This window comes from Dryobates pubescens, chromosome 4 (genome assembly GCF_014839835.1).
Source record: "Dryobates pubescens isolate bDryPub1 chromosome 4, bDryPub1.pri, whole genome shotgun sequence".
NCBI lineage: Eukaryota > Metazoa > Chordata > Aves > Piciformes > Picidae > Dryobates > Dryobates pubescens.
Window position 1 is genome coordinate 25,014,171 of NC_071615.1, and position 12,378 is coordinate 25,026,548.

Below are 12,378 nucleotides of genomic sequence, written 5' to 3' on the forward strand. Positions count from 1 at the left end.
ATTAAAAGGGCATTTTATTTTATCATACAATGCTAATTTGAGCTGTAAAAGTACTATCTTTGTCTGTCTTGCATGCCTGAAAGTATGATCACAGATTTACTTCCAATTACCTCAAAGCTAATTGCATGTGTTCCACATTAGAAAGCAAAGCAGCAAAGGGGAGGTGGATAGAAATGTTTGTTTATGAAGTACAGGACTTGTTTTGTTTAGACCAGTGCTGAATGAGGTTTTTTCCCTCATACAATGCTCCTCAATTTTCACATATTTAAATTATTTTTTCTAGAAACAGAGTCCTAGAAAGTAGAATAGATGTAGGGAACTAATCACAAATGAAAAAGACTGCAAGAGAGAAGTCTATTTAAGTAGAATGTAAGGTTGTTTTTAAAAAAGCAACCCAAATGCTTTTTACCTGGTGAAGCCATTGTATTTCCATCAACTGAAATGGCATGTAGCAAAAACATGTCAACATTTTTTTTCTGATGAAAACTGTATTTGTATTTTTCTTTCTTATAGCAAATAGAATGGAATAGAATTAACCAGATTGGAAAAGACCTTTGAGATCATTGAGTCCAACCTATCATCCAACACTATCTAATCAACTAAACCATGGCACTGAGCACCCCATCCAGTCTTCTCTTCCTAAACACCTCCAGACATATTTTGAGGTATCTCTGCCACATATAGAAGCATCTGAAATGGATTACCACTGAACTTCAAGTATATTAATGTAATTTTCAAGATTACAAATAGATCAGGTTTAGAGCCATATTGGTAGACAGTGGTATATCACAAATCCCAGAATCACAGAATGAGAGGGGTTGGAAGGGACCTCTTGAGAGCAATTATCAGAGGAGAGAATGTATAAGTCTTTATATGATATATGTTTGTTCAGCTGTTATAGCTACTCTTGTAACAACAGTAGCACATTTAACCTCTTAAGTAATCATTACTCTGTGGTAGAACTGAATATAGCTGGTTTGGGGTAAGAAAACTATTTCTGATATGTGACTATAAAGTAGAGCACTGCCACCTTTTGAAGCTGGTTTAGATCCTGATTTGGAGCAAATAACAAAAATGAGGCAATAGAAGGAATAGAGAAGATAGGTGATTCATTTATAGTGATGTACTGAGGAACAATTTAATGTAATCTGTTTTTCTGATGTGTAAGTTAGAAGGGAATATTCTGTGGAAAGAATAATTTTTTTAGCTCTCAGCTCATGTAGAATCACAGACAGCATTCATGCAACAGAGGCTATAACTTGAGAAATTAGGTTTCTTTCAGCATCTGAAAGTGTTTGTTCTGAAGAAGCAATAGTGAACCAAGAATAGGTAGAGAATTTGTGAACTTCTTCTCCCTCTATAAGAAATGAATAATAATAAGCTTGAATAGAGATGAAATAATCCTAAGAAATGAATAATAATAAATTTGAATAGAGATGAAATAATCCCTTACCCAGCTACAAACAAAGCATAGAATGATCTGCTTAGCACAAGAATTTTTTCAGCCAACTCTAACCCTTGTCAGTGTTGTAGGACATCTGTATCAGAATTGTACTATTAATAATTTTTCTGCTGTTTAGTGCTGTATAATTGAATTCAAATTTTTGCAGATACCATTAATATTAAAGGTGGTCAGCCTTAAGGTGGGCAAAGCACAAAAGCAAAAAGAGTAAAGCCCAGTTCTTCTGTGAATGAGGATAACAAATTTTTGTTCTGTCTGATTAAGGTAACTGTCTTACACTAATCAGAAAGTGCTTTCTCAGAGAAGTCAGCCATGTAATGACAGCTTGGGAGAGGATGACAATGCAATTTCTGTACTTCACTACTAATACATGCAAGTGGTAGATGTTAAATGTGCCTTTTGCCTTGAAATGCTGAAGATAGCCAGTGGACTAAACAGGTATTAAACTACTCAATCCTAAGTGTGTCTGAGTTACTCACTCACTTCAGGACAACCACTGATGGAGGAATGGAGCCCAAAGGTAAAGTTAGCTTTCTGTTGTGTTCATGGAGCACCAAGTCCAGAGGAATGTTGCTTTTGGTGTTTGTTTTGGGGCATTTTATTGTAAATCTGTCATCATATTAATCATGGAATCACAGAATGCTTTAGGTTGGAAGGAACCTTAAGGATCATCGAGTTCCAACCCCTTTGCCAAAGGCATCCCTGCCTCCCACTAGACCAAGTCCCCATCCAACCTAGCCATAAACACCTCCAGGGAGGGGGCATTCACAGCCTCCCTTGGCAACCTGTTCCAGTGTCTCACCACCCTCAGTGTAAAGAATTTCTTCCTAATATCGAGTCTAATTCTACCCTCTTTCAGCTTCAATCCATTACTCCTCATCATATCCCTACAAACCCTTGTTAATGATCTTAAGCATGAAAAATAAGTTGACTTTTTTTTTGTAGTAGGATGTTGAAACATTTAGTCACCAGTAAGGCAGGGAAAGCTTGTTTTAATTATCCATATGTATAGACGATTTCAAGAACCCCTTGAGGCTTTGCAGACATGCTTCCTAATTATTGGGAAACTCATTGTATTGCCTCCTGCTAAGCCCACTTCAAACAAAATGCTTCAAAAATTAGTAATTGATTAAGATTTTTTACTTTAGAGACAAGTTTTCTTCCTCATCAATTACCCTTAGCTCATAAAAAGGGTGCTGACAAGTGGAGGAGACATATCTTTTATGAGCCTGCCAAGATCCATGCAGTAGGCACAGCAGAGGAAAATACAAAATGAAACCATGTGCATGAACATCTCAACATAATTAGATTATTATGCAGGACACCATTGGCATGAGTATGCATTTTGAAGCAGGAGGTATCACACTATGGATATTCATGCCTTGAGAAGGGTCTGTTAGTCTTGTGGAAGTGAAGGCTGCAGTAGTGTCAGTTATGATCCTCAGGGACTGGAATTTCTTGAAGAGCATTAGAATTTCTAGGAGAAGAAGCAGGGCAGGACTGTGAAGTAGACCACACATAGAATATAAGAAGCCTGAAAAAGAGCTCATGTAGATGGTATGGATCACGCTCAGAGTTAACTTCTGAGTAGCATCTATGTTGTATTTCTTCCCAACTACATGAACAGAAGCCTATTGCTGATGAGGAAAATGGGTGCTGTGCTAGATACAGTATGTCTAGCTGCAGCGGCTTTCCCATGAGATACCTAGGCTTGCAAATTCAGATCCTCTTTGCTGCCTCAAACCTTTCTCTCCCTGACTTATGTAGTCACTCACTGCATGCAATAAATTTAGGACAAAGTTTAAACCAGGATGGCAAATGTTGCATTTAGTCATACATACTCAAATCTACAGTCTAGGCTTTGTGGTACAGCAAAATTATTTGAGAGGTTGTCTTTTTAGTAGATACTGCTGTAGCCATGTAGCCTTGGTTAGAGAACCATACAAATCTGCCCCCACACTAGTCTCACTATGTTCCTCTGACAACAAATGAGTCTTGTCCCAGAGGACCTAAGCAGCTTGTCATCCTTCCTATTACTAACAGTTCCCCTCTGCTGGGCACATCTCAGCTTTCCTTTCAAATGATCCAACTGCAATAGAGAAACTGTTCCAAACCTATTTCATTTTTATATTAGAAGTTTCTATTTGTAAACAGACATATTTTTTTTTTTCTTGTTATAGTAGAATCTGAAACAGATAATCACAGAATCACCAAGGTTGGAAGAGACCTCAAAGGTCATCCAGTCCAACCTGTCACCACAGGCCTCATGACTAAACCATGGCACCAAGTGCCATGTCCAGTCCCCTCTTGAACACCTCCTTACCGACGTAGGTTTAATATCAATAGTTGTGTTGGCTTTTATCTTTAGGGTGCTTGGGGTGGAAATTGACTTTGCATTCATTCTGTGCTTACAAAATGTTTGTTTTCAGAGAAAAAGATCATATACATATGTGTTCAGTAGTTGTATGAGCAGCTAAGGGAACTGCATTTGTTCAGCCTGGAGAAAATGAGGCTGAGGGGAGACCTTCTTTCTATCTACAACTCCCTGAAAGAATGTTGGGGCCAGGTGGGTGTTGGTCCCTCATACCAAGTGATTACTCATTCTCGAAAATGGTCTCTTGCTATTCTACAAGACACATAGGAGAGGAGGCTCTCAAAATCCCTCCCGTAATTTTGTCCCACTTCTACTCCATTTAAATGTTCATTTACCTATAGATTCTTTCTTTTTATTGGCATCACTCTTGTGAGATCATAGCTGTACTCTGGTTTTGGGTCAGATTCAGGCTGCTTCTTTGAATCAGTCTCCTGTAAGTGTCTCACATGTAGCCACTAAGTTACTGTTCCCCTTGCTTGCTTGCTTCCTGTTCCATCAATCAGTTAATTTTATTTTAAAATGTTTCCTAAAAGTATTGGCAATAATTTTAAGAAGAAAGAAACATACTGAATATCAAAGCAATTTTTGATAATGGATTTAGTCTTTGAAGGGGGAAAAGCTCTTTCAGTCAAGGAAAACATCCTTACGGATTTTTATGGTATATGGAAGAACTTTCAGACTAACATTTTGGAGAAGAGTATGATTGAAGCTATGTAAGAAACTGTTATGATGCTGAGTGGAATAATGTGAAACATTTCCATTTATGTAGATCATCAAAACCCATTTCTTGACCAAGTCTGGCTTCTAACTTTGTTCACTGAAGTTGGTGTTCCACATGTTCTCTCCAAGGAAAGCTCATTGATGTATTAAAAACAGTGTGGTGAAAACAATGTATGCCTTTAACCAGTGGCATATGCAGTTTGTTGTTGTTGTTCTTATACTGGAAGCATCTTTAACTTTTAAAACTCAGTGAATCACTGCTTAGACTGGTTGCAGATAGATCTATGATAGACCTTAGGACTAATTGTGCCCAGGAGAGCAGTCTGGGTCAATACCTTATCTGCTGCATTGTCACATTTGTGCCACTGGAAAATCCAAACTTCAATAAGGAGAAAGGAGATGAGCTGAACAGTGCATAACCTGTAGTGTACTCTTCTGTGCACACTTGAGAGCTGGAATCTTAGACATGCCCCTGAATTTTCTTGTGTGCTGATTCTGCCATGATGGAAGGTACTCTGGTTTGGCCTCATCTGGAACCGCATTCAATTCTAGGGTCTCCAGTTCAATAAGGACAAGGAACTACTGGAGAGTCCAGTAGACAGACACCAAGATGATTAGAGAACAGAAATACCTAGCTTATGAGGAGAGGCTGAGAGAGCTGGGGCTGTTCAGCCTGGAGAAGAGGAGGCTGCAGGGAGATCTTCTAAGTGCTGATCAGTATCTACAGGGTGTGTATCAGGAGGATGGAGCCAGACCACTCTCATTGACAGGACAAGGGGCAATAGGTACAAAGGTGGAACACAGAAGGTTCCCCATGAACATAAGGAAAAGGTTCTTCACTTTGAGGGGGGCAGAGAACTGGAGCAGGCTGCCCAGAGAGGTTGTGGAGTCTCCTTCTCTGGAGGCATTGAAAACCCACCTGTACGTGATCCTGTGTGACTTACCCTGGGTGATGCTGCTCTGGCAAAATAATCTCCCAAGGTCCCTTCCAATCCATGCTATTCTATGATTCAGTGATACTGTAAATGTTTTAATCTCCAAATTTGAGCTTCTGAAGTATGTCCAGGAAGAAAAATTAGAAAGGGAAAGAAGTAGAAGCTATTGAGTTTCTTTGATTGAGGAGTCTACTGCTTTGGCTTCTGCTCTGTGGCACTTTAATCTGCTAAGCATTTCTTAAACAAATAACATTTCACACTACTGCTATGTTCTTTATTTTTCAAATGTGGAACTGCCCTTTGACAAAAAAAAAGCTTGCCATGGTCACAATCATCATAGGTAGAATGGCTTGAGTTGGAAGGGACCTTTAAAGATTGTCTAGTTCCAACGCTCCTGCCATAGGCAGAGACACTTTCTACTAGACCAGGTTGCTCAAAGCCTCATCCAGTTGGTCTTAAACATTTCCAGAGATGAGGCATCTACAAATTCTCTGGGCCATCAGTTCCAGTGTCTCACCAGCCTCACAGTGAAGAACAATCCATCAAAGAAAACTTCAGTAATGTGGGAAGCACCTAATCTAAAAGCTGATATTACAAGCAAAAATAATGAACTTCAGGCTCACAATTTTGATTTTCCATTGATTTGGAAAGAGAGATTCCTGCCCATCAGGACTAAGTGCATCTTCTCCCCTGTATGAACTGAGCTTCACTGTTCACAGACCCTAAAGTTTTTGGAAAACTCTTGGCTTTACTAGCTGTTTATTTTATGGTGTATATACTTAAAGCAGGATTGGTAAATGTACAGATTCTTGCACAGTTTAATTTTAAGAGAAGTAGGAAATTCAACCTCACAGAGATACAGATCACAGTATTGAACAATTCAAACCCTTTCCTTCATCACAGAAATGGTTGGCTGAGCTTTGTGTATCAGTGCCTGCTGCACAGGATCAGTAATTACACCTCAGACTCATTCCCTCCCCATATGCCCTCCAGATTTGTGCATACTCACTTGATTGTGTGGCTGTGTGCTGTGATTACACCATGGTATATCTGCCATAATGATACTATCTGTTGGAAACATTGCAAGATCACGCAGTGCAGCGCTTTAGTCTTTCTGTCCAGTATTGCTAGGTTTTTCTGTTGGTTTTTTTTTGTGTGGATTTTATTTTTTTGTTTGTTTGTTTTGTTTTAGTTTGGTTTGGGTGTTTTTTTGTTTTGTTGTGTTTTTTTGTTTGTTTGAGTTTTTTTGGTGTCCAGCAAAGAGTTCATTTTGAGAAGACTTTGGGCCTTGCTGTAATATGCTGATACTGGCCTGGCCCCGACACACTTTGCAAGATTTCTGGTGACACTTCACACCTAATCCAGAACTGGTGTTTTATGAGTTTGGCATCATATTTTAGGACTGCAGAATTAACAAGGATATCTTTATTCTACCACTACTGCCAGTTTCATTAAGTACTAAAGGAAAAAAAAGTGTCCATTATTTCTCCTTTTGCTCAGTTTTGTTAGTCACAGCTGCTTAGCCTTTGCTTTGGCTTCCCCCCCCCACCCCCCCTTCACTCCTTGTTCATTTCTCTCCTCCTTCTAGCCTAATTATTACCACGTTTCTGGGAATTGAGAGGATTCAATTATTCTAGTGACATAGGACTTGAAAAACCACGTAGCTAGAGCCTATTTGCATGATGACTAATTTCCAGTCTTTGTTTTAAGTTTTGGGAGCTGAAACCTGCTTTATACTTATACTTGTGTGGAGAGGAAGAGCCGTTCGTTCTCAATGAGTGCTTACAGGAAATGTATCCTGAATATCTTGCCCTGCTAAGAATAGGAAACAGATACAGTGACAGACTTAGTTTGGGTAGGAGCACACCGTGGGAGTAACTAATTATGAATCATCCTCATCACACATGCAGTGTGAAATGTGAATGTGAAATGTCTCATAGTCAAGGCGGGGGTGATTCCAGCATAGGGAACAAGCACCATCACAAATCAAAGCTGTGCAGAGGGTAAGCAGATAGGGCTGTCGAGCACTGTGATGCTGGCAGTGATTCTTCGGGAAGCAAGAGAAGAGAAACCTGCACAACTATTGTTTGCCCTGAAAAAAAATCCATCTCGCTGTCTTTGATTATTAGCTGTATTTTAATATGTTGTGAAATTGTGTAGCACAAGTCAAAGCTGATTCTGTGATTGTATTCTAAAAGGCAAAGTTCATCTTCTGTATGTAAATTGGAATACATGAATACATTTATCATTTCTGTAACAGGATGCCCAGTGTTTAACCAGTAGAAATTAAGAGGTATATTGCAAGTGTGCACCCTTCTAGATGGAGGCACAGATGTATGGCTGAGAATTCCTTTGATTAAAACTTATTTTCACTTGCACAATGCTAATTCCTTGAAACTAAAGCTGTGGGGAGTATATTACCTCTGGTAGAGGCTTTTACAGGAGTGGAGAGGAGGCAAGTGGGTAGAAGATAGAATACTCCTTTGCAGGGAGAAATATTTGATCCAGTGTCTGTTCTCCCTTTTTGTGACTTTGCATTCAGTATCATGATCTGAAGCAGATCAGAATTGATTAAACACACACACATATAAATGTGTTTGTGTGTATATCTCTAGTGTAAGGGACCACCTCAGAATTATCTTGAATAAAATGGAGAAGTACAAAGTTAATATTTACTTTGATGGAAAATCATGTTTCAAGCATGATTTTTGTAGAAATTTACTAATAATGCCTCACACTGAAACACCAATTTAGGTGCAAATGTACGTACATTTTGTTCATCTCTACTTACATGCTGTCCACAGCCAACTAGATGTCTTTCACTTGATATGAGTTACATAAACAGATGTTTTGCTACCTACAATAGTTAAAATCCTCTATGAAGAAGTTGTGTTGCTGGATATTTTCCACCCAGAGCAGGAGGAGAAGTAGTTTCAAGTTGATAAGCCTGCTGAAATGACTGTGCTTTCTGTAACTATGGGATGAACTCTCTAACATGAACACATACTTTTTTTGCAATTCATAGCAACTAAATTTGAGCTCTTAGAATTCTGGGTTGCCTTTTTTTTCTCGTTGACAAGTATACTGTTTCATTTCCCCTGTCTTCTGAAGACTTGTGTGGGATACCACATTTTGGTATAGACTTTGAACTTTGCTTAGTGAGGTTTTAGAAATTAGTGCCCTCAGTCATGTGTCTTCTCCCCCTAAATAGAAAGTATTTTCTTAGGAGCACTCCTATGTGACAAGTAATAGCAACAACCAGGCCAGTACAGAAGACATTTGCCCCAAGTGCTCTTCCAGCCTCTCCTCTGACTATATGCATTTCTAGGGATTTCCTGAGCTGATTTTAGTTTGGTAGCTCTCACAGTAATTCCTTTCTAAGTACTTTTCTGAGCTCTTCTGCAACCCATTGAAAGCTCTTTCAAAACTATAGTAGTCAGTGGTAAAAAAATCCAGAAGTTTGCTGCCTGATGCTGGAAGAACAGCTTAATTTTTATTTGTTCTGCTGTGCTTATCTGATTTTAATCCAGACATGTCAACACTCCTGCTGAAAGCTTGGGAGGGGGAAAACATCTAGAGACATAGCCACTTTAGCCAGCTTTCCTGTCTAATAGGACAAGTCATGGAATTGTGGTTTCCTGATCCAACATTAAATACTCTGAAAAACATGCAAAGTTAGATGCTTACTACTTGAGTAAGGGGAAAATCGTTAATACCTCCCATTCAGACTTTTGATTTGGAGACTCCTATGTTTATTTAGTGGGTAGATACTGAAACTGGGACTAAAATTTTGTTGACAACACATCAAATTAAAATCAGCATGAAGGCACAGATCTACAAGGGAGATGAACTCTGTTTCAAAGGGAGGAAACAGTGGAGGAGAATCAGAAACACAAAGGTTGAACTGGCAATTCTCTAAGTGTTTTGGAGAGGAAACTAGACTCACAGTTCAGAAATATTAATGGGTTTAAATTTGATTTTAAAAAATATTTTCTACCCTTCAAGACATTCATTATACAGAACATATATTAAAAGAAAAGAAAAGAAAAGAAAAAGTGTGCTTGTTTTTTAACTTGTATCTTCTTTCCTTTGCCAGGAAAAATAAAATGGCAGTATCTGATAGGAGAAATTTGGGCTGGACCCAACAGCCCAAGAGAGGGAAGGCTGCTGCTGATCTACATCCCCAGGTCTAACCAGCAGAGAGGTGGTGCATGTAGACACACACAGAGGGACACATGTATACATCATATATACACGCACACTTGGACATGCAGGCCTCAAAGGAGGATGGAGATCCACTGGTGAGGACATATAGGTACACATGTGCAACATGAATTCCCACAGCAACTGGGCTCAGAGACTCAATCTGCTCAGCAGCTACCCCTACATTCCACTCTCCCTGGATGCTGGCACACAAACATAGGAGCCCTCAAGACTGAAAACTCCTTCCAGTTGCTAGTACAGACTGTACCACAGGCTATGAACACACACACACACACACACACACAGAGTGCTGGTCTGGACACTCCTGGTCCCACAGTAGCAAAGATCTCTTTCCATGATGTCTACACAGAAGATCCCTTAGAAACTCCTGCCCTCTATAGTCTCTCCAGTTGGAACTCTGCTGGTCCATTCAATAGCCAGCTCCTCTTGGTCTTGCCCCCAGATACACCCCTACCCTGGCTCCCATGGCAGTTCATCTGCTCTCTGACTATTCTGCCTGGATATTCACTAGGACTCACACCTGCACCCACTCCAGGTGTTGCACCATGGGCACGCAGCTCTCTGATACTTGGATTCACTTTCCATTTAGCAACACCCAAGCACCTGAGCCCTTTGGCTCCTGATCTTTATACAGTAGCTGGCATTCAGACAAACACTCACTCTAGATGCTTTCATGTGGTCCCCTAGACCCAAAGTACAGCAGATGCTCAAGGGCTGACTCATCAGAATGAGTGTCACATCTGGACATGGGGGATGAAAGTCTCCAGGAATGGCCCTGGAAAGGACTGAGCAGGTTGGTCGCTTCCCCTCAGTGAACAGTTCGGGTTCCTGCCTACCTCTGTGACCTGCACTTCTCTGGCCTTGTGCAGATGGGCCATTGATGAGCCCAGCTGCCTTTTACCACATTGCCTGACATTATCCACCAGGGTCTTGTGCACTTGTCAGAAACTGGAATAAAATGAAGAGCTCTTATTGCCTCTTTCAGAATGGATACCGGTTGTTTAAAACATCCCAGTGTTCTCTTTAATTTCTTTTATGCTTCTTTGTGCACACGTCTGGGAAAGTTTTACCCTTTCAGTCATTTGAGCCTATCCCTTATTTACTAGTGAAACAAAAACCCAATCCTTTCAGTTCATCAGAGTTGCCTACTTTAGGTTTCTCAATCTTGCTATTTAAAACGCCAGAGTGCGGAAATGTCAGAGCTCTTGCGATGTTCAAGTTGGCAGCTGAGTCATTTTCGGACTTTTCCTCTGCCTCTGTCGGGTGCTGTGCCAAAAGCCGAAGAATTACATTTGGCAGCTCTCTTTGTTTGCCACAGGAAACGTATAGGAAAGCAGACAGTTAATTGAGAGAGGAAAATTTTGCAAGACGTAAGTGCATAAAGAGGGCCCTGCTTCAGTGACGAAAATCTTTCAGGTCATACTCTACTCTCTTGTAACTGTACACAGGCAAACATTCTTTCCATCTTGTGCGGTTTAAAATACTTCTTTAATACCCAGCGCAGGCTTCAGTTTATACAATGAAGACAGCCGTACAGTGGGACAGTATAAACTATACTCAAAACTGTTCTGACTTATCTGGGTTTGTTTTTCCTGACTATATTAGGAAAAAGAATTATCCTCTATGGAATAAAATAACTGATTTCAACTCTGTGGCCACACCGATTTGAGCTGAACTCTGGGTCACAGCAGAGTGATACAATAAGGTGATTCTGAGAAATATGTTGGATTTTATTAAGCCAGTATGTATAATTTATCCTTTGTTATTTTAATTTCACAGAATCCTGTGGTTTGGGTTGTAAGGGACCTTAAAGATTATCTGGTTCCAACTCCCATGCCATGGGCAGGGACACCTCTCACTGGACCAGCTTGCTGAAGGCCCCAACCAGCCTGACCTCAGACACCTCCAGGGATGGGGCTTCTACCACCTCCCTGGGCAACCTGTTCCAGTGTCTCACCACCCTCACTGTAACAAATTTCTTTCTCATCTCCACTCTAGATCTCCTGTCTTCCAGCTCAAAGCCATTCCCACTTGTCCTATCACTACAAGCCCTTATAAAAAGTCCCTCTCCAGCTTTCTTGTAGGTCCCCTTCAGGTACTGGAAGGCTGCTCTAGGGTCTCCCTGGAGCCTTCTCTTCTCCAGGCAGAGCAGCCCCAACTCATGCAGCCTGTCCCCACAGGGCAGATGTTCCAGCCCTCTGGTCCTATTTGTGGCCTCCTCTGGACATTCTTCAACAGTTCCATGTCCTTCTTATTCTGGGAGGCCCAAAATTTGCTGTGGTACTCCAGATGGGGGTCTCATAAGAGCAGAATAGAGGGGCATGATCACCTCCCTCATCCTGCTGGTCACACTTCTTTTGATGTAGTCCAGGACACTGTTGCCTTCTGGGCTTCTAGCAACAATTTCCAGCTCCTGTTGAATTTTTCATCAACTGATATTCCCATGTCCTTCTCTTCAAGACTCCTCTCAAGCCACTCCTTGCTAACCCTATAGCTGTACTTCGGATCACACCAGCCTAGGTGTAGGATCTTGTACTTTGCCTTTTTGAACTTCATGAGGTTGGCATGGGATCAGATCTTAAGCCTGTCTAGGTTTCTCTGTATGCTGTCCCTTCCCTCCAGCACATGAGATGCACCACACATCTTGATGTCATCCTCAGACT